Here is a 5,718-nt window from a genome sequence, read left to right as displayed (position 1 = left end):
TCTTCTTCTTCTTCTTCTTCTTCTTCTTCTTCTTCTTCTTCTTCTTCTTCTTCTTCTTCTTCTTCTTCTTCTTCTTCTTCTTCTTCTTCCTCTTCTTCTTCTTCTTCCTCTTCCTCTTCCTCTTCTTCTTCCTCTTCTTCTGCATCTTGTTTTGTTTTGCTTGTTTTTGAGACAGGGTTTCTCTGTAGCTTTGGGGCCTGTCTTGGAACTAGCTCTTGTAGACTAGCCTAGCCTTGAACTCACAGAGATCCACCTGCCTCTGCCTCACAAGTGCTGAGATTAAAGGCGTGTGCCACCACTGCCCGGCTGAGACCACCCCCCATCTTTAAAAACAGCAGAACCTGCAGGCTGGGGAAATGGCTCTGAGGGTAAGAGCTCTGGCTGCTCTTCCAGAGGTTCAATTCCTAGTAACCACACGGTGGCTCACAACCATCTAAAATGAGATCTGGTGTCCTTTTCTGGCCTGCAGGCATACATGCAGAGTACCATATATATAATAAATTTAAAAAAAAAAAACACGGTGGTGGTGGTGCACTCTTTTAAGTCCCAGCACTTGGGAGACAGAGTCAGGCAGATCTCTGAGTTTGAGGCCAGCCTGGTCTACAGAGTGACTTTTAGACAACTCACTAGGCTCTTAGAGAAACCCTGTCCTGAAAAGCAAGACAAAAAAGTCAAGAACCAGTTGAAGATACCCAGTGGCCTCTTAAACACACATTTGTACACATTTGTACCAGCATGGACACGAGAACATCCACATGAATATACACCATACACAATTTTAAATAGAAAACAGGCAAAGGGGTTGATGGTTGGAAGATGCTCCTGTTACTGGTGTAGCCAAAAGGAAGTGACATGTAAGCAGCCCTGGAGAGCAGCAGCTACACTGCTGTGACTAGTCACTGCTGTGACTAGAACCTGCTGTGCGGGTTGGTTTCATGTCACCTGGACGCAAACAGTCCTTTGAGAGGAGGAGACCACAGTTGAGAAAATGCCTCCAAAGGCTTCAGCCTCCCACGGGCTGTATGAAAGCCTTCAGGGAATTTTCTTAATTGGTGATTGATGGGGGATGGTCCAGCCCTTTGTGGGAGGGGCCATCCCCTGGCTAGTGGTCCTGGCTCTATTAGGAAGCAGGCTGAACAAGCCACATCATATTGAGCAAGTCAGTAAGCAGCATCTTCCATGGCCTCTGCCTCCTGGCTCCAGCTTCCTGCCCTGCTTGACTTCCTGTCCTGCCTTTCTTTGATGATGAACTGTGGCAGATGTGGAAAGGCAAGCTGAATAAACCCTTTCCTCCCCAATTTGCTTTTTGATCATGTTTCATCACAGCAATAGTAACCCTGACTAAGACAAGTTGCTATGAGTGTAGTGGGGTGTTTCTGTGACAGACCAGACCATGTGTTTAGGAGGATTACGCAAGAGCTTCAGAAGTTTGGGCTAGAAAAGCCATTGTGTGTTTAGAGTTCAGTGGGCCGTTCTGTGGGAGCCTGGAAGGTAAGACTGCTGAGAGAGGGACTGGAGAGATGACTCCGCGGTTAAGAGCACTGGCTGCTCTGCCAGAGGACCCAGGTTCAATTCCCAGTACCCACATAACAGCTCACAGCTGTCTGTAACTCCTGTTCCAGGTGGTCTGATTCTCACAGACATACTTGCAAGCAAAATACCAATGTATATAAAATAGAAATTAAGAAAAGAAGACTTCTGAGAGCAGTGCAGAAGATGGAGGCCTGGCTTGTGAAGTTTCAAGGGGAAGTGAGACTACTGGAATGTTTCTGTGAAGAATGCATGGTCTGGTTAGCTGGGGCTGAAGAACAAGATGTGGCAAGAGAACAGCACCCTTGACGTGAAGCCTTGCAGTACTGGCACAATTGAGGCTGGTCTGCGGGAGCTAAGAAATTATCAAGGATCAGGAAGAGACCAACATCGCTGAGTGAGGTGAAATCTCTGGGAAGTGTTTCCCGAGAGTCAGCACAAGGAAGGTGTGTTCCCGTGGCGGCCAAGGTTGGACCTCATTCTGCCAGCTCAACTTGGCAGTGTAAGCATCACCCACATAGCACGGGTTTTGAAGGCATACGGGATCACGGAGAGCAGCTGAGGCTTGGCCCTGTGAAGGACCAGGAGAGGACGCTGGCGAAGGTGTAGCCACTGTGGCAGTTGAAGGCCCAGGACTGAAGGGGTCATGAAAGAAGTCGAGGCTTGGCACCATGAAGAGAGCCTATGAGAGGCTATGGGTGGAGGTGCAGCCCAGCTGCAGAAGACCCCGCCAGCACCATGGGATGACCACCAAGAACAGTAATGGGAAGTGGAACTGGCCCGAGCTCAGAAGACAGGCTGTGTGTGCTGCAGAGGGCAGAGATGGGGAAGTGGCTCTTGTAGGACCCCAGAAGATGGTGAATCCCAGATATTGACATTTATTTACACTGTTGGAGTGTATTTTGCTTTGTTTAGATTTTGAGTGTGCCCTGGTTTTTCCCTCTTGAAGTAAGGAAATAAGTTATTTGTTATTATATATGATCCCACAGTTGAGAAGTTTTAGGAGACCGAATTTATTTATTTTGGGTTTTTTTTTTTTTCAAGACAAGGTTTCTCTGTAGTTTTGGATCCTGTCCTGGAACTAGCTCTTTTTTTTTTTTAACTATAAACTGATTGGCCCATTAGCTCAGGCTTCTTATTAACTCTTACAACTTATATTAGCCCATTATTCATTTTTTATTTCATAATTTTTTAATTATTTTTATTGATATTTATTGAGCTCTACATTTTTCTCTGCTCCCCTCCCTGACTCTCCCCTCCCCACTGCAACCATCCCCCAAGGTCCCCATGCTCCCAATTTACTCAGGAGATCTTGTCTTTTTCTACTTTCTACTTCCTATGTAGATTAGATCTATGTAAGTCTCTCTTAGTGTCCTCATTGTTGTCTAAGTTCTCTGGGATTGTGATTTGTAGACTGGCTTTCTTTGTTTTGTGTTTAAAAAGCACCTATGAGGGCTGGAGAGATGGCTCAGAGGTTAAGAGCATTGCCTGCTCTTCCAAAGGTACTGAGTTCAATTCCCAGCAACCACATGGTGGCTCACAACCATCTGTAATGGGGTTTGGTGCCCTCTTCTGGCCTGCAGACATAAAGACAGAATATTGTATACATAATAAATAAATAAATACATAAATAAATAAAAATATTTAAAAAAGCACCTATGAGTGAGTACATGTGATAATTGTCTTTCTGTGTCTGGGTTACCTCACTCAAAATAATGTTTTCTAGCTCCATCCATTTTCCTGCAAAGTTCAAGATGTCGTTATTTTTTTTCTGCTGTGTAGTACTCCGTTGTGTAAATGTACCACATTTTCCTTATGCATTCTTCGGTCGAGGGGCATTTAGGTTGTTTCCAGGTTCTGGCTATGACAAACAAAGCTGCTATGAACATAGTTGAGCACATGTCCTTGTGGCATGATTGAGCATCCTTTGGATATATACCCAAAAGTGATATTGCTGAATCTTGAGGAAGGTTGTTTCCTAAATTTCTGAGAAATGGCCACACTGACATCCAAAGGGGCTGTACCAGCTTGCATTCCCACCAGCAATGCAGAAGTGTTCCCTTTTCCCCACATCCTCTCCAGCATAAGTTGTCATCAGTGTTTTTGATCTTGGTCATTCTTACAGGTATAAGATGGAATTTCAGAGTTGTTTTGATTTGCATTTCTCTGATGACTAAGGATGTTGACCATTTCCTTAAGTGTCTTTCAGCCATTTTAGATTCTTCTGTTGAGAGTTCTCTGTTTGGGTCTGTGCTCCATTTTTTTTATTGGATTATGTGTTCTTTTGGTGTCCAATTTCTTGAGTTCTTTGTATATTTTGGAGATCAGACCTCTGTCTGATGTGGGGTTAGTGAAGATCTTTTCCCATTCTGTAGGCTGTTGTTTTGTCTTGTTGACCATGTCCTTTGCTTTACAGAAGCTTTTCAGTTTCAGGAAGTCCCATTTATTAATTGTTTCTCTCAGTGTCTGTGCCGCTGGGGTTCTATTTAGGAAGTGATCTCCTGTGCCAATGTGTTCAAGTATACTTCCCACTTTCTCTTCTGTAAGGTTCAGTGTGACTGGCTTTATGTTGAAGTTTTTGATCGATTTGGACTTGAGTTTTGTGCATGGTGATAGATATGGGTCTATTTTCATTTTTCTACATATTGATATCCAGTTATACCAGCGCCACTTGTTAAATATGTTTTCTTTTTTCCATTTGATATTTTTTGCTTCTTTATCAAAGATCAGGTGTTCAAAGATGTGTGGATTGATATCCAGGTCTTCTATTTGGTTCCTGTCTGTTCTTATGCCCATACCAGGCTGTTTTCAGTACTGTAGCTCTGTAGTAGAGTTGGAAGTCAGTAGCCCATTATTCTTATCTGTGTTAGCCACATGGCTCCGAACTAGCTCTTATAGACCAGGCTAGTCTCGAACTCACAGAGATCCACCTGCCTCTGCCTTCCAAGTGCTGGGATTAAAGGCATGCGTCAAACACTGTCTAGCTAACAGGAGACTGAATTAAAAGAAAAAAAAGACTAAATTTTAAAGTGTTTTGAGTTTGTAAAAAAATTTTATATTGGCCAGGCAGTGGTGGTGCATGCCTTTAACCCCGTACTCGGGAGGCAGAGGCAGGTGGATCTCTTCGAGACCAGGCTGGTCTACAAGAGCTAGTTTTGGGACAGGCCCCAAAGTTACAGAGAAACCCTGTCTTGAAAAACTAAAGAAAAAAAACCCCAAACTTTATATTGACAAGAACGCATACCCTGAATCCCAGCAGTTAGGAAGCAGAGGCAGGCAGATCTCTTGTGAGTTTGAAGCCAGTTCCAAGACAAGCCAGAGCTGTTACACAGAAAAACCCTGTTTCAAAAAAACCAAAAAAGTTTTTTTTATTATGATATTGATATTAGCGTGTCATCTTGGAGATCAACAAAAAAGGAAAGGTTGTGGCTTAACGGTGCTTGTGTGTCAGGTTGGTAAGGGGTCAATTATGATGGAGAGTTTTATGTCAGCTTGATACAGACTCAGCTTTTTCAGATGAAAACCAGCAGAGGGTGCCCCAGACCTCTACCCACTGTGCCTTTGTCATTTAGATGCAGCTGCCATGCACACCCGTGTGCTGTGCACACCACCACACCAACCCTGGTCTCAACAGATGGCAGGACTTTTCATCTCTACCAGGTTCCTGGGTGATGCTGAGCCTCCAGTAAATTGTTCCCGTTGGGAGGCACTAATAAGTAGAAGCACATCTTTAATCAGAAGCACATCTTTAAAAAGCATTATTACATTTTATTTTGTGTGTGTGCCATAGTATCTATGTGGGGCTCAGAGGACAACTTATGGGAGCTGGTCCTCTCCACTGTGTTTCCTGGAGATTGAAGCCAAGGGCGTTTACGGCCTCTCTACACACTCATGTCTTGAGACACCTAAGAGCATTTCAGCAAGGCCAGGGTGCTTCCGAGGCCTCATTTCCTGCTTCCTCTTACGTGATGGTGAAGATGCTGTAAACTGCAAAGCTCTGCAGACAATTGCTGCAGGTTTCTCCCTTGGCTGTTTTAGTCCCATGTTTCATTTCAATTTCACTTGTATAATCTTAATATGTACAAATCCACTTCATTTGGGGATGCTGCTGACCTTATGTCCTGTGATACTGGCCAATTGTAAGAGAGAGAGAGAGAGAGAGAGAGAGAGAGAGAGAGAGAGAGAGAG

The sequence above is a fragment of the Alexandromys fortis genome, unplaced genomic scaffold (assembly GCF_014885135.2).
Source record: "Alexandromys fortis isolate MF-2015 unplaced genomic scaffold, M_Fortis_MF-2015_v1.1 scaffold_273, whole genome shotgun sequence".
Classification (NCBI taxonomy): domain Eukaryota; kingdom Metazoa; phylum Chordata; class Mammalia; order Rodentia; family Cricetidae; genus Alexandromys; species Alexandromys fortis.
The sequence above is the reverse complement of the archived record's forward strand: the minus strand, read 5'-3'. Positions refer to the sequence as shown.